Source organism: Pogoniulus pusillus, chromosome Z, assembly GCF_015220805.1.
Source record: "Pogoniulus pusillus isolate bPogPus1 chromosome Z, bPogPus1.pri, whole genome shotgun sequence".
NCBI classification, from domain to species: domain Eukaryota; kingdom Metazoa; phylum Chordata; class Aves; order Piciformes; family Lybiidae; genus Pogoniulus; species Pogoniulus pusillus.
Genome location: NC_087309.1, coordinates 37,827,123 through 37,849,469, shown reverse-complemented (window position 1 = coordinate 37,849,469; position 22,347 = coordinate 37,827,123).

The window sequence follows — 22,347 nt, the reverse complement described above, 5'->3', positions numbered from 1 at the left end:
GTGTGGCCGTTTGAGCTGATCTTCTAGCTCAGACATAGGGGAAAGATGAACATTCCAGGGATAGGCCACATAATAGCAACAATAGATAAATTAATATAATTTCATTGGAGCATCAAGAGCTCAATGTCTAGAAGCACAGCTTGTTCTTCCCTTTTTCTCCCACTGGCTTCTGCTGCTGCAGCTTTCGCCTGTCTTCCCCAGCTGCTGTTTTGGCTACTGCTGCTTCTGCTGCTTTGCCGCTGCTTGACCCTCCCCCATCTCCCTTAAGGTTATTGTATTGGTTTTTTTTCCTTCCTTCTCCAGTTATTGTCTCTCTTTACATTGTTATACTTATACTATAAGAAAATACAATTTCATCTTTCCCTGACTTTCAAAAAAAAGGGGGGGTCTTGGAATTTCTTCCTGGGGGAGGGATCAGCCCAATCCCGGGACAACATGTCAGTTGTTACTAAATCCCAATAAAACTCAGAAGAATCTGCATGACATCTGTGGTGGTTTGGATGTACCCCACCCCCCCACACTTTAGAAGGTACCCAAACTAGACTTAGACGGGCTCTGGGAATATAAATGAAGCTATTTATTAACAGCTAGCACAATACACAAGCAGATATTTACAGTATATACAATTATATACAGAAATATACAAAGGTAAAAGTAATACAGAAACACACCTCCCCTCCCAGAAACCTGAGTCCCCAGGAGGGGCTCTCAACCACCCCTGCACCTTCCCCCTGCCCCTCTCAACCTTACCCCAGTCCTAAGGAAGAATGGATGTTCAGCCAAGAAGTTAAGAAGAAAAAGGTGTGTGGCAGGTGAGGTTAGGGAGATGCAGCTCAGTCAAAGCCCAGCCTGAAAGTGCAGGCAAAATGGCAAAAGTGTTATCTAATGTTTACATTCTTCTTTAGCAAGGCTGTGAGGGAAGGTGACATTACCATTTTTTTTTTTTCTTTTTCACAGCCTGTGATCTAGTTTTTCTCACCAAAACATTCTAGCTTGCATCAAACTAGCACAACATCTTACCAGCCTGTTTATCTAGGCTGATGGCAACCCATCAGGCATGCTTCTGTGGACACCATACATCCAAGCTCTTTGCCTCTCACCACACCAGGAGCATCACATTGCACAGGACCCCAAAATCCTTGGGTTTCTAGCGGGCAGGTGGTTGAAGATGACCCAAGAAGCCTTAGAAGCACTCTCAGTGTTTTACAATGAAATGTCACTCTGACCTTCTCTAAGGAAAATGTCAGAATTTTCATTACATGGAAAATTTCAAAATGTCATTTTTGTTGCGGTTCTGAACAGTAGTATTTTTAATTTCCAGAGGACAGGAATTCCAGTGTCTGTTTAACTCCAGTTGGTACGCATTCTACTTCCTAGAGGAATCACTGACATTGTTTAATATTTTAATGGCTTTTCTTAAGTAGCAAGCACATGAGTCAGAAGCCACATGTAGGATTTCCTGAGTTATGGCTGTTCAGCCTGAAGAAGAGAAGGCATCTGTATAGGGTTAACACTCCAGGGGAAGTAACCCTGAACCTGACCCTAGGGGTCTTGACTCCTCCCCAGGAGTGGGTCTGAACACCACCAGGTGATGGTTAGCCCATTCCCCCACTTCCTGTCCATAAAAGCAGGAGACTTCCTGTTTATCTCTTTTCACTTCTCTCTCTTGCCCTGCACCGCTCCCTCTGCCACGCCCTCTGCCTCTCTGGCTGCATTTCCCTGCATACCACGTGGCATACACGAGGCAGACAAAGGCACCATCACAAACTGGGGTTGTATTTATACATTTTGTATTTTGCTATTTTCCCTTCTCTATCCTTTGTAAACTTCCCTACCTCAGATACCTCTTCTAAGTTATTGTTAAACATTTCCTTTTAACTTCCAAATCAAATGAGATTGATTTATTCAGATAAATCTCTGAAAGGGATTAGATATCTCCCTATATCTAATCCCTTTCTTTGGGAAAGGAAGGGGAAGAGGGGAGGGCACTCTACAAATTGTTATTAGTTGTATCAAATTTATTAGAGTCTCTGGGAATTTAAATTAGAACTGAGACAGCATCCAGGAAGACCTTACAGCAGCCTTCCAGTACCCAAAAGGGGACTACAAGAAATCTGTGGAGGACTTTTTCACAAGGACTTAGTGATAGGAAGTGATTGGAATGGGCTGCCCAGGGAGGTAGTGGAGTCGTTGTCCCTGGAGGTGTTCAAGTGCCATGGTCTAGTTGATTGGAAGGGCTGGGTGATAGGTTTGACTGGATGATCTTGGAGGTCTCTTCCAACCTCATTGATTATATGATTCTATGTTTCTATGAAGAGGGACAATGGTATTAATCTTGAGGAAGGGAAGATTAGGAAGAAATTCCTTCTTGTGAGGGTGGTGAGACACTGAAACAGGTTGCAGAGGGTTAATGGATGCCCTCACCATGGAAATTTTCACAGCCAGGCTGGATGGGGCCTTGAAAAACTTTGTCTAGTGGAAGACATCTCTGCCCATGCTGGGGGCGGGGGGTGTGTGTGGAAATAGATGACTTTTAAGTTCCCTTCTGTCCTGGAGTCCTGTACCCCTAAATTCCTCTCCTGCCCGGACTTCGGGGGGAAAGGGGAAAAGCCGCCTGGTTTCCCCCCCCCCCCCCCTCGCCTGCCCTGCAGCCGAGAAGGGGGCGGCGACTGCCCCGTGAGTTCCCGCGCTGGAGCCAGGCTGGGATTGGCCGTGCGCTTTCGCGCCTAAGGTGTGGTAACTCTGCCCTTTGTCTAGCCAAGGTTATAAATATTGGGGGTCTTCCCGCCTTTGGGGGTTCCCGCTTTGGATTTTGCCTGTGTTGGACGTATGTCTCTGCCTGAGTTCGTTCACTCCCTTGTGCCTGGACTGCAGAGAGACTAAGGACTTGCTTTGGTGTTAGGCACACACCTTTGTCTGCCTAACGACCCTTAACGACCCTTAACGACTCCTGCAGCCGCTGGAGAAGGAAGACAGACCACACGAGCCAGCCTGAGTGAGTTATTTGGCTTAGCTTAATTTAGTAAGAAACCGCTATTAATTAATAGCTGAGTCCTTTTCCAAAAACTGACTTCCAAATATATATAGTCAGATTATTAATGGTATCCTTGTAGAATTCTCATGCAACTCAACCTGTTTATCAAACGAAATTAATCTTTGTATATATAGTTGTGGGGGCGGGTTTTGTAAAAATAAAAAATATCTATTTTTGATAAATTTTCGACTCGGCCACGAATTATTACTGCCCTCCGCAACATTATGGCGCAGTGTATGCAGGGTAGTTCAATCATAGAATTTCTACAAGAAAAGGGATGCCTAATCACAGGTCTTGATTTAATTTGGGCTCAGCAAAATTGTAAAAATCCGGAGAAAATCCTGGGAAAATTAGCTGAGCGCTCAGACCCTGTGATTACAGAGTCTCCAACGGAGCATTTCTCTGTTGTTCTGGGGTCAGTCGTGACCCAGACTCTGGCCGAATTTGAAAATTATGAAAAAAGAATTCAGGCCTTGGAAAAGGATTTATTAGCAGAAAAAGCTAAGAGCCAAAGTATCTGGGAAAGCATGCTGGCGCAGACAAAGAGCCTGACCGCGGCACTGACTGCCCGGATGAAAGAAAGGCTTGTAACGCCTGCAGACACCACCTCTTCGGTCTCCGTGTCTGAATTTGAATGGAGTGATTCGTGGGAATCGGGGAGAAAGGCAGAGAATGCCCCAAGGGGCTCTTCAGCGGAGAGGAGTTCCCCGCAACCAGGCACAAAAGACTCTGCTAGAGACTCAGAGAATTCCTCTGCACATGCCTCTGCGCGGCAGAAAGCCTCAAAGCCACGCAGAACGTGCAGGTCCCGACCGGACTTCCCCGTAGCTAGCGGTGAAGAGAGCTCCGGTGAGGAGGGCGCCACGGTGCACAGGCACGTGCTGCCTGTTATAAGAACTGAGTCCATGAAGGGCAGGAAAGGCGCTGCAGGGACCTCCGTGATCAAAAAACAGTTCACAGACGCACAGCTCAGTGACTTACAAGTCAAATATGCGAGAGATCCTGGGGACTCAGTCACTGACTATGTGTATCGAGTGTCCCGAGCCGGTGGGGACCGGGTCCTTCTAGACTCGCAGGAAGCTGCTGGAGACTGGGGGGATGATGTGTTCCTGACACGTGAACCCGAGGGGACACACAGCCTCACCGCTCGGATAGCCTACTGGGCAAGCAGTGCCCGTCCAGCCTACCGGGGGGAGCCGATGGAACTAAGAGTCACCAGCTCCTCTGAGCTCATCACTGCTCTCCGCAGACTTGCCTGTGTCCAGGCTATCTATGATAAGGGACATTATGATTGCCCATTTTATGCCCCTGTGGACCCGGAGAGACTGCACCCTATTATGAAGGGTTTGCCAGCAACTCCGCAAATCCAGCTAATGAAGAATGTTGAGAAAATTGAACGTGTGCTTGGAGAAAATGCAGAGAACGATGGTGCTAAAGAGCACGTAATGACTTGGGCTGAACTGTTAACTGACTTGAATGCCCACGGGCTGCAGTTTGGGTTTGGGTCTCCTGAAGGAAAAGGGGCTGGGGAGAAACAGTCTCGTGCTTCTCCCCCAGAAAATCCCAGGACTCTGCGCAGGCAGGTCCGGCCAGTGCAGGACTGCCCCCCAAGGGGGACCAGTCCTTCAGGCTTCTCCCCGAGGGGAAGGGGCAGAGACCCACAGAGTGACTGGAGATGCAGAGGAAAAAACAGTTGGTATAGACAAGCCCTGACTTTAGGGGTACCAAAAACTGTTTTAAGGCAGCTGGCAGACTGGCAGCTGAAGGATCTAGTGCGGTGCCTTCAGAAATCGGCTGCAAAATCCAGAGGCAGCCGCGCCAGGGCCAGCGGCAGCGGCTCGCCCAGAAGCGGCAGCCCCCCCGCTGGGAACTGCAGCTTGTCCCCAGACAGAAAGGTTAACCCTTTCTCGTCTCCCACACGGGAGGCAAAACACTGAATTAGTGTAATAGTGGCTCGGCAGCTTTTAATGGTCAGCAGTCACGGGGAGAGCTACAGAAGCCCCCAGAATAAAGACCTGCTGCCTAGGTGAGCCACGTGGTCACTGACCACCTGCCCCAGTACAAAAGGCCACCGGATCAGTGCACGGTGGATCATCCCCAATTATTAATTGTCAAGCCTGGCCTTTATAGGCCGAGGCAGGTCTTGTCTCCTTACAGGTTAAGGCCGAGGCAGAGGACCAGTTCCTGACCACCTGACCAGCACCTGGGAAAAGGAGAACCAGCTACACAAGAGATGGAGTCATATCACCGGGGTGGCCAGTGGATGATGGCATCAGGACCCACGGACTGTGACCTCCAGCCATGGACTCAGAGCATCCAAGGCTCTGCCATGAACTTGGTTGCTTTACCAGGAACAGAGCAATCTTCAAATTGACTGTGTAGCTTTATTAATACTGTTTGGGCTATTGTTAAGCCTTGTTAAGTATTGTTAAATATTGTTGGGGCGACTAATGTATTACCTATTGTTAATGTTGGAAAAGGCTAAGCCATATATATATATTAATAGGTTCCTAAATTGAAGGGGGATCACCTCTCACTCAAGTTCTAGACAAAGATGCTCATTACCACCGGGGTGGGATGTCCTGGAGTCCTGTACCCCTAAATTCCTCTCCTGCCCGGACTTCGGGGGGAAAGGGGAAAAGCCGCCTGGTTTCCCCCCCCCCCCCCCCTCGCCTGCCCTGCAGCCGAGAAGGGGGCGGCGACTGCCCCGTGAGTTCCCGCGCTGGAGCCAGGCTGGGATTGGCCGTGCGCTTTCGCGCCTAAGGTGTGGTAACTCTGCCCTTTGTCTAGCCAAGGTTATAAATATTGGGGGTCTTCCCGCCTTTGGGGGTTCCCGCTTTGGATTTTGCCTGTGTTGGACGTATGTCTCTGCCTGAGTTAGTTCACTCCCTTGTGCCTGGACTGCAGAGAGACTAAGGACTTGCTTTGGTGTTAGGCACACACCTTTGTCTGCCTAACGACCCTTAACGACCCTTAACGACTCCTGCAGCCGCTGGAGAAGGAAGACAGACCGCACGAGCCAGCCTGAGTGAGTTATTTGGCTTAGCTTAATTTAGTAAGAAACCGCTATTAATTAATAGCTGAGTCCTTTTCCAAAAACTGACTTCCAAATATATATAGTCAGATTATTAATGGTATCCTCGTAGAATTCTCATGCAACTCAACCTGTTTATCAAACGAAATTAATCTTTGTATATATAGTTGTGGGGGTGGGTTTTGTAAAAATAAAAAATATCTATTTTTGATAAATTTTCGACTCGGCCACGAATTATTACTACCCTCCGCAACACCTTCCAACCCAAACCATTCTAGGAATGTAGGACTCCATGATTCCCAGTTTTATGTTCAAAAAGTAATCCACTTTTCACACTTTGCCTTCAGAGTAATTTTCTAGAGCTTTCCTGACACTGCCCAAGGCCATTGTAACTTTGCTGATGGCAGTACTTTGGAGGAAACAAATTTTAATAACACTTCTATTTCCTTCTGGTAACATTTTCAAAACCGTAAAACAGTTAAACATCAACCATTTCCTCTGCCTGTGGTTAGAAAACATGTCACACCACTGACATCATTCCAGATTGCAACAAAATACCATGCTCAGACAGTGTTAAAAATCACCTATCTCAGCTGAGTGAACTATAAATATGGTCATTCCTGAGACACAAAATTATTTAATTGCCAGATTCATAAGGGAAACTAAGATGATGGGAAGGCACAGAACGTGATTATTTGACCTCTTTGGCCACACACACACACTATCTACTTGACGCAGTCTTGTCTTGGGAGATACAGCATCTCAGCCACCAGACCTGATACACAAGACAAGGACAGCTTAGTGCCTGAAGAATATTAATTCTTGAAGAGGCTGCCACATTATCATTTGCTGGCATACCTCCAGCAGGACTCAGCTATTTCAGCATTCGCAGCTCCTCCAGTTAATATTCTTTGACATCCATCCTGAACAGATGTTATTACCGAGGTTATCTACAGCTCTGTCTTCTTTGCTGATTGAACGGGAAGGTTTGGAAGGATGAGCACTTTAGGCAACAGCGACACTCAGTTTTTGTCTATTCAGACCTTTATCAGTTTTATTCCTCATCACCTCCTTTCTGCATTACCTTTCTAGTGGCTGCTATCTTAATTTTTTCTTCCAAAACACAAAATGGGGGCTATGACTATCACTTTGTCCCCTCCTTTTTTCTTTTCCTTAATTTTCTCTTTCAGTCTTCCAGAGTTTCAAAAAGTGCTGTGGCACTTTGTTACTTTTTTTAACCTTCTCTGCTTCACAAAATCCCAGTATGGTGAGGATTAGAAGGGACGTCTGGAGATCATCCCGTCTAAACCCGATGCTAAAGCAAGTTTACCTGCAGCAGGTTGCTCAGGTTCACAATGTCAAGATGGGTTTGGAATCTCTCCAGAGGACATTCCATAACCTCTCACGACAGCCTGCTCCTGGTCTCCAGCCCCTTCACAGGAAATTACAGAATAATTATGGTTGGAAATCATAGAACCAACCAGGTTGGAAGAGACCTCCAAGATCATCCCGTCCAACCTATCACCCAGCCCTATCCAATCAACTAGACCATGGCACTAAGTGCCTCATCTAGTCTTTTCTTGAAGACCCCCAGGGACGGTGACTCCACCACCTCCCTGGGCAGCCCATTCCAATGGCAAATCACTCTCTTTGGCAAGAACTTCTTCCTAACATCCAGCCTATACCTACCCTGTCACAACTTGAGACTGTGTCCCCTTGTTCTATTGCTGGTTGCCTGGGAGAAGAGGCCACCCCCTACCTGGCTACAGCCTCCCTTCAGGTAGTTGTAGACAGCAATGAGGTCACCCCTGAGCCTCCTCTTCTCCAAGCTAAACAAGCCCAGCTCCCTCAGACTCTCCTCACAGGGCTGTGTTCTAAGCATCTCACCAGCTTTGTCGCCCTTCTCTGGACACATTCCAGCACCTCAACATCTCTCTTGAATTGAGGAGCCCAGATCTGGAGACAGTAGTCAAGGTGTGGCCTGGCCAGTGTTGAGTACAGGGGAAGAATAACCTCCATTGTCCTACTGGCCACACTGTTCCTGATGCAGGCCAGGATGTCATTGGCTCTCTTGGCCACCTGGGGCACACTGCTGGCTCATCTTCAGCCTACTATCTACTATCTAAGTTGTTGTGGCCAAAATGCAGACCTCTGCATTGCACTCTGCCCCTGGTGATTCTGCCATTGCCTTCTGCAGCATTATGCTATGGTAAGCTATAAGCTAGCTCTGCCACAAAGTAACAAACCCTGATATTTGGGTTTTGTCTGCCTGGAAACTGCCTGCTTTGAGTTTACCAGGAACAGGGTCTAAATGCCTCCATATGATTAGCCTGCATAGTCAGCATGACATTGTGCTGAGACTGTACATCACAAGACATCTTGCCCACACCTGCCAAGATAAGAAGCCCTGCAAGGGACACGCAGATCATCCAGAGAAACCAGGATAAGGTCAGAGATCATTTGCTTTCTTTCCCCAGCACTCTGTGAAGACTGGGAAGAATCAGAAGCCTCATCAGCTGACAAGACACCAATAGAACCTCTGTAAGTGTTTGGGTACCGTTTGAAGCTGTAGTTAGTCCCAGGGGATCGGGAGACTAATATTTTGTGAGTAAATACTTAAAGTCTCTTGTAATTCACCAATCACCCTCTGCCACAAGCAGAAATGATCTCCTTGAGTCCATCTAGTGGGCAAGTAGTCTATTGACTGCAAGAACCTCTTCTACTTCAATTAATGTTTATATTTTTGCAAGTTATTTCTTAAACATTCTAGATCTTATGATATCATCTGTATAATGTTTCCATGACCATGCAAAGAAACAATTAGTATTATAATTTAGTGGCTGGGGGGGTGAGACTCCTGTTTATTGAAAAATAATAAACAATATTAATTTTGAAATAATGCCATCTCGCATCATAGAATCAACCAGGTTGGAAGAGACCTCCAAGATCATCCAGTCCAACCTATCACCCAGCCCTATCCAGTCAACTAGACCACGGCACTAAGTGCCTCATAAAGGCTTTTCTTGAACACGCCCAGCAATGACGACTCCACCACCACCCTGGGCAGCCCATTCCAATGCCAATCACTCTCTCTGGCAACAACTTCCTCCTAACATCCAGCCTATACCTCCCCCAGCACAACTTGAGACTGTGTCCCCTCACTCTGTTGCTGGTTGTCTGGGAGAAGAGACCAACCCCCACCAGGCTACATCCTCCCTTCAGGTAGTTGTAGACAGCAATGAGGTCACCCCTGATCCTCCTTTTCTCCAGGCCAAACAAGCTCAGCTCCCTCAGCCTCTCCTCATGGGGTTTGTTTTCCAGACCTCTCACAAGCTTTGTCACCCTTCTCTGGACATGTTCCAATATCTCAACATCTCTCTTGAATTGAGTGGCCCAGGGCTGGACATGGTACTCAATCAATTACCCCTCCATTACACCTTCCAACTCCTCAGGCTCAGCCAATTTAAGCTACTACCAGTCACCTCATCCAGTATCTTCACTGATACAGAGATATTGAACAACAGAGGCACCACATACTGTTCTAAATAGGTAAATTATGTTCATGCAACAGAAGAAATAGTGGAAGACAAATTAACAAGGGAAAGAAGTTGAAAATTGCTGGGAATAGACATAAGACCACCAAAATGAGACTAACCATACATGGGAGTATTTTGTCACCACTCTGATACACTCTTTCTAAGGCAGAACAGGACAAAACCTGTCTTTTTGAAGCATAACCAACAATAGCATCGAGCCCTAACTTCCAAACCACAGATGACAGAGAGACAGGAGACAGCTTTGCAAAAATATAATTGTACAGCTATGAGCATCATTTGCAAGTATCAATCACACAAAGGCGTGAGTAAATAACCCAAAAGCCTTCTGAATGCAAATCATTTGCATATACACCTACTTGGTGTGCAGCAGGTACTCGATCCACTGCAAATGCAATGCAAGCCTAATTTACAGCTTTGTTTGAATCTTCTGAAATTTCTTTTAAAAAAGGTGTACCAAATGTCTAAAATTACAGAAAACTAGGTTCAGCAGCAACACCACAGCTTGAATGGACTCTCAAAGAAGAATGAAAGCATCAATTTTGTACAGCAACCTGTCAAATATGTACTACTGAGGCATATGTGTTTCTCTTCCTTTCTTCCTGTGTTAACAATTTGATCAACAATGAGAAAAACTAGCAGGCTGTCTCTGCCTAATCCTCTCTCTTCCATCTCCAAGCAGAATAACATAGGAGGCACTAGAATGTACTGCAGTTCCGAGCTTCTTGATGCTACAAAAACAATAATTATATGCCACATTAATTGCCAGATTCACGAGACTCAGAAACTTCTTGTGACTTTGTTTTAGTGTGTGTACCTGCAAATATCCAGCAACCAAATGCTCCCAGATTGCAGGTGCCCAGGACTGCTGATGCTCATGCTGTTCAGCCAATTTCAATGTTTTGTTTGCCCACTCCTAGAAGCAGAATATATTTTGATTACATAGCATTTGAGATGATGCCTGCTGGGGTTCAGAGGACACTGCCAGGCTTATCTCTCAGAAGCTGCCTTTTCCTCACAGGGTCTAGGCCAGGGCCATACTATTGCTGTTGAGTTTATGTTACATCTCCTGTGTATTTTAGAAGAAAGTGAAGGATTTGGTCATGTTCGTATTTAAGGCAATGAAACCTTTTGTGCTGGTTTTTTTTTTTTTTTTCTCATGAACAGGTGATATGCATATCTGGGATACTTATCTTTGATAAACAAGCACAAAGTTAGGAAAATTATAGGAAAATAAAGATTTGTAAGATGTATTACTCATTCCCAGTTCCATTTCTCCAAGAGAAATATTGATTTGTATGACAATTAAAAACAGTAAAAGGCTTTCAGAGAGCCCATTCCCTAATTCTGAGCATTGTTTGCATTGCTGCCTTTCAGCATACTTATACTGAGCAGAATATAAATGTTGCACTGCTTCTCATGCATTCCTCATTAATAAATAACTAATGAGAATTAATTTCCCGTAATTAAGTATTATGAAATAAACAGATCTTAAAAAGCTGTAGGCAGAGCCAGTGAATAAAGCAGGTATTATAAAACCATAAACATGCCTGGCCTATGATTAACCTCACAACCAATTGAGTGCAAAAATTGACCATTCAACCTGCGTGCTAAAACCAGCCAGAGAAAGAAAGAAGGCAAAATGCCATGTGTCGAGTCACCTTTTTTTCCCCTCTGTGCTAGAAATACTACAAATACAAGGTGGATTTGTGTGTGTGTGTGTGCATGTGTGTGTTTAACCTCTGAAATAAGTATTTATTTCTTTTGGGTTTAGTGAATTGTGGGTTTGGTTTTTTATTGGTTTCTTTTTTTTGTTTGTTTGTTTGGGGGTTTGTTTGTTGGGGGTTTTTTGGTTGATTTGTTTTGTTTGTTGGTTTAGTTTGGTTTGTTGTTTGTTTGTTTGTTTGGTTTTTTCACAATCTAAGTAATATATTCAATTGGTTTGGTGTGTGTTTTTTTTTAACAAACAGCTTCTATTGGAAAACAGAAATTATTTTCCTAAACTGAGAAATGACATCTCAATCCTACTTTTTCAAACCCAGCTTTTGGCTTATCCCTAGTACTCTCCGCTTGTGCTTGAATCCAGGCAGGCACAGACATCAGTGATGTAATGCCAGAAGCACAACTATACTAACATTTTATATTTTTAATCTTATGCTCCTATTTTCACTTCTACTTTATGAGCTGCAGAATGATTTTTTTGCTACCTGCCAGAACTACACAGACAACAGCATTCAACAGCTCTTTAACACCTGCAGCCTTACCACGCTGAACGGAAAAATACCAATCGAAGCTGGTGATGTTATGTCTAGTCTACTAATATCAGTGCTTCTTTAAGTTGTCCTAATTACTTTTGACCACAAACATATTATTTTTTATTGCCCGTGCTTCCAGGGGTGCCTGCAGCAGCCTGGCTCCCTGCAGTGTGAAAGAGGGGAAGCTCTACCTGTCCCCAGCTTTACCCTGCACATCAAGGGTTCACAGCAAAACAATCCTGACACTGACCTCTCAAAGACCCAGCAGCTGAAACAGCCTTAACAAGGTATTAACACAGCAACATGCCCCATAAGCTATTACCAGCTTCAGGATGGGGAGGGCAGCAAAAGGGAGGAGAGAAAGAAAAAGAAGGGGGGGTGGGGAGGGAAGGGAAAGAGTAAAAGAGGCTGGTTCATAGCTGGAGGAGTCTTGACATGTTCTTTCAACCTCTTCTAAATTTACCTTGTAGTTGTATGGCATGATGTCCTGAGATAAGGGTAAGCTATGTCTGATATATTCATATCTTGCCTGATCTGTTTTTTTTTCTGCTGAGTCTCACCAAGCCACTCTGTGCTGCTAGAGCTACAACAAATGCACTTAACACCACAGAAAGTAGAGTTGATCTGCCAAAATTGCAGGTGTCAAGCAGCTTGCTGAGCAAAGAGGGAGAGCAGCAAGTGCAGATATGCCAGACCCTGCACAGTCCCTTCAGTAGTGCATTGAAAAGTGTTCTTCCAGGATAATGCAAATTTACAGCTGGTCTACCTGAAATATATTCCCTAAAACAGATTCTGTCTTTGGGACTCCTTGGGCTGCATTGCTGGACTAATAAGAAACACTTGAAAGATGGAAATTTTCATCCAGTTAAGCAGGTGCACCACTGCCTGTGCAGCAGTGCTCAGCATAGGGTTGTTGCTACAGTGCTCAAAAACATAGGCTGATGGTAGACTGCCTTTAACAGCTGTACCACTGAACTTCAATGACAAGCCACTCAGAAGCTAGACTTCCTTGAATAGTGACAGGCAATGTCAAGGAAGAGAGTCCAGCAAAGGTTACAAAGGTGCTATGGGGGCAGCAGTGACTCTCTGGGGAGGAAAAGCTAAGAGACTTAGGACTGTTTAATCTTGAGAAGATCAATATCTAAATGCCAAGGGAGAAGATGATGGGCCCAGGCTTTTTCCAGTGGTGTCCAGTAGTAGGACAAAGAGCAACAGACTGAAATTGGAACCTAGGAGGTTCCTGTCCCAATTTAGAGCCAGAAGCTACCTGGTTCTGTAGGACAGAAATAACACTTCTTTTGAAGAGTAAGATTGAAGATACTGTATACCAATTGGAAGTTTAAAGGGAGATTTTATTCACTAGTGCGGATGTGCAAAATGCAATCATGTAGAATGAATACATCCACAAGCTAGGTCAAGTCTATTGGATTGAAACCTTCTACAAATCCTCCACCCCTTCTACCCTCAGCAGGCCTGAGAGTAGTCCAAAATTGTCCTTCCCATCTTAGGCCTACAAAGCCTCAGCAGGCTACATGACACATCTCAAAATTCTGGAAGCCATCTGCCCCACACAGACTGCGACATACGAAGGGACAGGCACTCTTTCTGGAGAAGTGAAGAGAGGAAAGGCAGGGAGGAGGCGAGGCAAGGTGAGGCAAGACCAGGTGAGGAGAGGAGAGGCGAGGAGAGATGAGGAGAGGTGAGGAGAGGAGAGGTATCAGCCAGGCACTGCCTTCTAAGCTGTGATACCAGAGAGTGGAATAGAATAATGATATTACAACATACTGGGACCGCTAGATCCATCCCCCTGGGAAGGGGCTTCATCTCTGTAGTTTTCTTAAGGGAACCTGGGTCCCCTCAAACTACAATTTTTTCAGATGAACAGAAAGAGAATCTTCTTTCCTGTGAGGGTGCTGGAGCCCTGGAGCAGGCTGCCCAGAGTGTTTCTCGAGTCTCCTCTGGAGAGAGAGCCCAAACCCACCTGGACATTGTGATCCTGGGAAGCCCGCTGCAGGTGAACCTGCTGGAGCAGGAGGGTTGGACTGAATGATCACCAGGAGTCTCTTTCAACCTCCATAATGGGATTCTCTGATTCTGTGATGTTACTAGGACACACACATATATATATATATATGTATGTATGTAAAAATAAATTGTTTATAAAAGCATAATAGATATAAACACTAATGGAATAAGCTAAGGAAATAATAAACACTAAGACAAACATTGCTGAAAGGATAGAAAGCCTTGGGTTTCAGGACACAAGCTTAATAATATCTGCTTTAACTTGAGAGGGCAATTTATTCCACACTGCTATTTGTACTCTAATAGAGACAATTCTAGCTTCTGTCTGGTCCAGCATCCCCACCCTAACAAAGGCTCTTCTGATGCACTCTAGCAACGCCAAAAAAAAAAAAAAAAAAAAAAAAAAAAAAAAAAAAAAAAACCTCTCTTTTGAGCTAAAAACATTTACATGAATAACAAGAAGCTGAAGAGCTGTAATGCTTTTCATTGAGGGATATGACAAAGGAAGAGAAAGAGGTGTTCAGCCATTAAGTCTTCAAACAGGGTGGGAATGGAGCCGTATCATTACGTGTTGCAACTCAGTCACCCGATCCATGAGCACAGCTGAATTATTTGTAGACATTATCTTTCATTGTATGGTCGGTTGTCTGGCGGGTGAGCAAAAACAATGCCTTGGGCTGGAGGCTAATCAGCAATCCCAATTAATAAAGAGCAAATAGCTAAAATGGAAAAATCAGTAAAGAGCCTGCAGCCATAGAAGATTATGTCCAAACTCTTCCCTGCAAAGTTATAAACAAGCAAATATTAGTAGTATTGCAGCAATGATGATCTGAAGAGAAGACAACCAAGGCTGTAGAGGGAATTGGGCTAATGATTTGGTATGTTTGGAAATAATGTACAATCTTTCAGGCCCCGATTTTATCAAGCCTCTACCCGTGCTGGGTAGATATCAGAAATACTTTTCACTAGTTTAGGCTAGACATTATAGCATTGATTAACCAGCTCGAGAGAAAACTAGACAGCACTTGCAGCACAGAAAGATGTTCGCAAGGGAAGAGGTCACTGCAACATATGCGAGGGTCTGTAAAACCAAGGCTTTTATTTACCTACTCAATGTTAGTTTCCATTTGAGTTTTAAATTTCAGCTTCCAGTATTAGGTTCTCTGAAAATGTTTTACAGATCTGAAATGAGGCTCACAACTGAGCAATCAGTTCTGCCAGAGTGATGCAAAACATTCCAACAAAGCACTTTTTCACTCATAACTGGGTGTTTCTGCTTTTATCGCCTGTGCATCCTATGTCCACTCTGATGTCTATTGTTTGTTCAGTTTGGACTAATTACATTGAATGAAGACATTCGGTGCACACCTGATGTACCTATAGGTACCTATATAGTGTCCGTAATTAACAACAAGGAATAATAAAAGTCTTTGGGGGGAAAAAAAAAATCAACTTTTAAAGCAAGCCAGTGAGTTCACAATTCTGTTTCTATTATGTTGTTCTACCAGTTGTTTTGGAAACTACAGCTCTGCAACACTTACAGTGGCAAAAATTGTTGGCCAGGCAGTGGTCTGTCATCACCCTTTCCCCCTTTGCCACTGAAAAGACGAGAAAAATAAAGAGTCCAGAAGCACACATGTACTTTTTCAAAGTGATGCACAGTAAGGATGGGGAGAGTTCAGCTGACCAAGACAGAAAAAAGGAGGGACACAGCAAGTAAGAAAAAACAATAAGAAATGATGATATTCAAAGATAACACAAAACAGGAGTAACACAGGAAAAGAAAAGCAAGGGGGGGAATAAGAGGAAGGGAGATTGTAGTTGGATGAACCATGAAAAAAAGGTGGGCAGAGTAAAATGTTTAACATAACAGAATGAAGAGGAACATGACAGAAAAGAGAATCTGCCTGAAATAAATAAATTCTAAAGGTCATGTTGCATTCAGAAATGGAACATGGCAATAAAAGAGAAGAGTTAGAAAGAAAAGTAGGAAAGAGTGAAGGGGGGTTGTGGGTTAGTTGTTGGGTTTTTTGGTTTGTTCTGTTTTAATAAAGTATTTTAAAAGTGCATCAAAAGTGAAAGTTAGTATTGATGATGAAAGATATCGACAGGGAAGATAGGTGAGGGCATAGAAAGTGAAAAGTGGATAATATATGAAAAAATATTAAATGAAGCAAAATAATACTTTTTTTTTCAGGTAATGCAAACTATAGCATACATGGCATAACATAAATGTTAACAAGGTTAGATCAGCTTGTTTCACTTCTGGTTAAAATACATATGTAAGCAAATAAATAAATCATGGAAGTCTTTTATAAATCAGCAAAGCTCCAGGACTTGCATTGGACTGTATGGAGCACAGTAGTAAATAAAACACACTAATACTAAAAAAATGTCATTTTTAATTTACCTAAATAGATCCCATGAAAGATGGTTGAGTTTGTGGTTTGGTTGTTGGTGGTGGTGTTTTGGTTTTTTTTTTTCTACAGAAAAGCTGATTTTTTAATTTTGTTGTTGATGTTGTTGCATTTGCCATGCTCTGGAATTCATCAATTCCAAGCTAGAAAAATACACGACACTTTCATGTTCTTTGTAGACAGTGCAGGCATCCCAGCCCCTGTCACTTATTTTTCCTTTTTTTTTTTTTTTTTTTTTTTCCCCTCCCTTCCCGCAGGAGATAAGGAGGGATCCAGGGGAGGATGCTCCAGCCCCAGGCTGCTCCCGTTGCGTCCTCCCTCGGTCCTGCAGTGACATCCAGCGTCCAAGACTGGAAGAGCTCTCGGTGCTCTCGTCAAACGCAGGCGATCTTGCCAACGTGGTATTTTCTCCTCGGAGGAAAAAGAAAAGACAGCGTGGCGGTGCTGCCTGGGACAAAGACTTCCACTGGGAAAACGACAACAACAGCAAAGCCTAGGAGAACTGCAAACTGGCACTGGAAACCAAAATCAATTTGTACATGAACGGGGGTGGGGGAGGGGGAATTGAGTAGCTAAGAATTATTGTTTTTAAAAAATTCAAACTTAAGGGGTGCAAATTCATGAGTAAAAGGTCAAACTTTTTCGCCTTTTAAAGCTTTGGAAGAATTGGATGAAGCACTTAGTGCCATGGTCTAGTTGACTGGACAGCGCTGGGTGACAGGCTGGACTGGATGATAGTGGAGGTCTCTTCCAAACTGGTGGAATCTATAATTCTATGGCTGTTATTTTTTTCCATGTGATTCTGCATAAACTAGGAATAGAAGAAATAGCTTCATGACAGTCCATTAGTGAAAATATACCTGTCTGAGGTTTTTTAACTTTAGGAATTCCTTTATTCACCTGGTGATGGGTAGAGTGAGTGGTATAAATCCACGATGTATTGGTCAGAACAGGAAAAGCACAGGCTGGCCATCAAAACGCTCGAAACACTTCAAAATCTTGCTAGAGATCGCAAACACCTCGATAGCAGCCCTGTAACAACCTAGAAGGAAATTTGTGACAAACAAGCTTTTGAAGTAATTGGCTTGTATAGGAGGAAAAGAAAACTTCCATTGAAGAAGACAGCTTTGCAGCCTCCTACTCTCTTCCACCCACTAAAGATGCTAGCCCTCTAAAACTACTTACGAAAATACAAATCTCTGGAGGTGTGATTGTCATGTTAAGATTTTATGGCTACTACAGAAAATTTGACCATTTCTCCAAAATGTGGTACACTGCAAAGCTCAGTGGTTTTAATTATGAGGTGACCTCATTGTTTTCCCTTCCAATGAAGTGTCCATCTGCATCCACAAGATGGTTATGGGATAGACAAGATGCATATAAGAGAGGAGCTAACGTTCTGCTGGAATTTCCATGGATTTAGGCTGCTGAGGTACCTTAAGAAGGTCTTAATAATCTTCCCTAATTCACAAACTCTTAGATTTTTAAGACGACAGCTACCCAGCTTTTCTGTGTTAGGCAGGCATGATTTGCAAGGGCTCTATTCACTCACAGCAATCTGCAACCTTTGATGTCAAAGGAGCCATGGAGTGGCTGGCTGCAAGCTGCAGAGGGTCACAGATCTCTGCTCTGCACCCAGCCTTATCTATTCATCAGAAATTCATGCAGGCCAGGGAACTTTTTATTATTATTATTATTATTATTATTATTATTATTATTATTATTATTTCCATTGCACAGGCATCGGGAAGCCAAGTGGCATGGGAAATTTAATGTAAGTCAGTCTCACATTCCCTGATTATGAATGTGAAAAAAATTAATCCTCTGCGGCTAAATACTTTTGTAGTGATTTGGTATAAAAGGCAATGGTCTGTCACTTACATCCTGTGCTAGACCAGTAATGAAACCTTGAGAGGCGAGAAGGAGGTGGGGAAAGACATTGCTGCCACAATGAAGCCAAAATTAGGCTGTTGCTTTTTTACCCCAAGCCAATTTGGGAGTTAGGATAATTGAATGCACAGCATTATCCTCAGCAGCACAGGATGCAAGTGAAGGCAGGTGTGACTGTAAATGTTCCCAGCAACACCTGCAGAGTTTTCACCCTTGCTTATTTTTGATGTGTTTCTTCCATCATTGACTGGAAGCCTGCAGTGGTATACAACACGTAGGTTGTTTTGCACCTTGCCTCACTCTGGTAACTCCATTGCAAAAATATTAAAAGCCAGTGAAGCCTCGAAGGGCTTCATCAGACATACACAACCATCACTTGTGGCTAAGAAGGCCAGTGGTCTCCTGGGGTGCATTAAGAAGAGTGAAGCCAGCACGTTGAGGGAGGCTCTTTTTTCATTCACTCAACACTAGTGAGGCCACCTCTGGAGTGCTGGGTCCAGCTCTGGGCTCCACAGTCCAAGAGAGAATGGGAACTACTACACAAAGGCCAGCAAAGGCTAGGGAGATGCTGAAAGGCCTGGGGCATCTCTGTGAGGAGGAAAGGGTAAGAGACCTGGAGTATGTACTCTGCACTGGTTAGACCACACCTTGAGTACTCTGTTCAGTTCTGGGCCCCGCAGTTTAGGAAGGACACTGAGATGCTTGAGCGTATCCAGAGAAGGGCAACGAGGCTGGTGAGAGGCCTTGAGCACAAGCCCTATGAGGAGAGGCTGAGGGAGCTGGCATTGTTTAGCCTGGAGAAGAGGAGGCTCAGGGGTGAACTTATTACTGAGTATAACTACCTGAAAGGTGGTTGTGGCCAGGAGGAGGTTGCTCTCTTCTCTCAGGTGGCCAGCACCAGAACAAGAGGACACAGCCTCAGGCTGCGCCAGGGGAAATTTAGACTGGAGGTGAGGAGAAAGTTCTTCCCTGAGAGAGTCATTGGACACTGGAATGGGCTGCCCAGGGAGGTGATGGAGTCTCCGTCCCTGGGGCAGTTCAAGGCAAGATTGGACGTGGCACTTGGTGCCATGGTCTAGCCTTGAGCTCTGTGGTAAAGGGTTGGACTTGATGATCTGTGAGGACTCTTCCAACCTTGGTGATACTGTGATACTGTGATACTGTGTGATACTGTGATGAAGAAAAGCAGCCCGAGAGGGAGTCTAATCAATTTTCAACAAGAGCTAAAAGGTTGGGGCTGGAGGTGGGCAAGAGGATGGGGACAGACTCTTTTCAGTGGTACCCAGTAACAAGACAAGGGGCAAAAGACACAAAGTGGAACCCAGGAAATTCCACCTAAACATGAGGAAAAGATTCTTTATTTTGAGAGTTCCAGAGCCCTGGAGCAGGCTGCCCCGAGAGGTTGTGGAGTACCCTTCTCTGGAGGAATTCCAAACCCATATGGACATTGTGATCCTGGACAAGCTGTTGTGGGTGGCCTTGCTTTGGCAAGGGGATTGGACTGGATGATCCCCACAGGTCCCTTCTAACCTCCATCATGTTGGGATTCTGTGGTTGCCTGTTACGTCTCTTCTTGTTTTGCGTGCTCCTTGGGTCAGACAGTTCAGTAAAGGATAAGAGGTGTAGGTGACAAATATGGATATTACGGTGGTCTTCCAGCCACAAATGCTGATAGTAAATAGAAGAACAGGAGTTGAAAGAGTTTAACCCATCAGCAAAAGGAAACAGGAGCACAAGAGCAGTGAGAAGGCTCCATGGATGCTGCTTCAGAAAGTACACATGAGTTACGACTGTCCTTAGCATTTGCAACACCAATTATCTCTATAAATGGTTGTCAAAAAGGAAAATAATGTAGTCCTGTAAATATTATGCACTTCATATTCTAAGAAATAAATATGCTAAGGATATGCTTTATGAAAAAATAATGTATTTTAGTCCTTTTAATTTAAAAGAGAGCCAAAGATTGTTACTACTGTGAAATATGGGAGATCAGGTTCTGATGAAAAATCTAAATGTTAACAAAAAATCGACAGCAAAGATCAGAAACATTTATCAGAAGAGTTCATGTTTCTGATAAATATTTAAGTGTGTAAGGCAGAACCACTGAGAACAGTAAATACTTTATAGCTGGCACTTTGTCAAAACTATAAGTGGCTCTGCCTTCGAATTTTACATCATCACTAAATTTACAGTCATTTGATAAGTGGCACAAGACAAGAATTACTTCTTTCTAAATCTAAACCAAGCAATAAATCTAACATCAGGATTCCTCTTATTGTCCGTTATCGTCTGATGACAATGCCTTTTACCTTCATTGTCTTGACAGAAATATGATATGTAAAATCGTAATGTCACATCACTCACCATGATTTAACACTATCCAGCCCATACCATTTTAATCAATCAAAATTGTCGCTTCTTAGTGTAATGATTTTCTGGTGGATTCCCTGTGTTTAATATGATATATATGTCTTATCAGCAGTTGATTTACTATTTCATTTCAGAGTCTAACAGCTCAGAAGGCCATTCTTGCCTCCTTCAGACACCACTGGAATTAGCAAACAAGCATGCTTTTAGGTACTGCTGAAGAACTAATTGTTATGGAAAAATACAAAATATTTTTTACCGTAAGCTAAAGGTGCCCGGTGGGGGTGAGAAAGAAAGATGAGTAAATGTGGTGAAACAAAGGGACTGGAGGAAAAGGCCATCACCAAAGACAGCACAGTACAAACAGGAGCAGTTTTTCTCTCTTTGGAACACCCAGATAGACACAGTCATTCCAAATCACAGAATGATAGAATGCTATGTTGGAAGGGACCTACAAAGATCAAGTCTGAATGCCCTGCAAAGCAAGATCACTTAGGGCAGGTCACATGGGAATGCATCCATGTGGGAAGATTTCCAGGGAAGGAGGCTCCACAGCTTCTATGGGCAGCCTGTTCCAGTGCTCCATCACCCTCACAATAAAAAATTAAAAAACTTCTCATGTTGAGATGGATTTTCCTGTGATTGAGTTTACATCCATTGCCCCTTGCCTTTCACTGAGTATCACTGAAAAGAGACTGGCTTCATGCTCATGGCAGTTACCCTTTGGATATGTGTAGATATTGATAAGGTCCCTTTTCAGCTTTCTTTTCTGCTGACTAAAAAGCCCCAGGTTGCTCAGCATTTCCTTTTAAGAGAGATGCTCCAGTCCCTTAATCATCCTCATAGCTCCCTTCTGAACTCTCTCCAGTAGTGTCCAGTCCCTCTCAAATTGAGGAGGCCAGAACTGCACATAGTATTCCAGATGTAGTCTAATTAGGGCTGTGTAGATAGAGAGAACCTCCCTTGACCTGCTTGACACGGTATATATAAGATATACCACTGGTCTTCTTGGTCACCAGGGCACATTGCTGTCCCACAGATAATTTATTATCAACCAGCACTCCTTCTCTGTAGGGCTGCTCTCCAGCAAATAAACCCCTAACCTGTACTGGTGTCCAGAGAAGGGCGACGAGGCTGCTGAGAGGCCTTGAGCACAGCCCTACGAGGAGAGGCTGAGGGAGCTGTGATTGGTTAGCCTGGAGAAGAGGAGGCTCAGGGGTGACCTTATTGCTGTCTACAACTACCTGAGGGGTGGTTGTGGCCAGGAGGAGGTTGCTCTCTTCTCTCAGGTGGCCAGCACCAGAACGAGAGGACACAGCCTCAGGCTGCGCCAGGGGAAATTTAGGCTGGAGGTGAGGAGAAAGTTCTTCACTGAGAGAGTCATTGGACACTGGAATGGGCTGCCCGGGGAGGTGGTGGAGTCGCCGTCCCTGGAGCTTCAAGGCAAGATTGGACGTGGCACTTGGTGCCATGGTCTAGCCTTGAGCTCTGTGGTGAAGGGTTGGACTTGATGATCTGTGAGGTCTCTTCCAATCCTAATAATACTGTGGTGCATGGCATTATCCCTCCCCAGGTGCAGGAGTCTACACTTATACTTGTTCAACTTCATTAGGTTTACCTTTGCCCAGCCATTCAGTCTTTTGAAGTCAGTCAGCATAATGCAATTGCTGAGTCCCATGATTTGCTTTTAACATGATCTGAAACTATTGGTGGGTTTCTCTAAGGAATGAAGCTCTTTTCATTAAGTTTCTCTTCATATTATGTACTCATT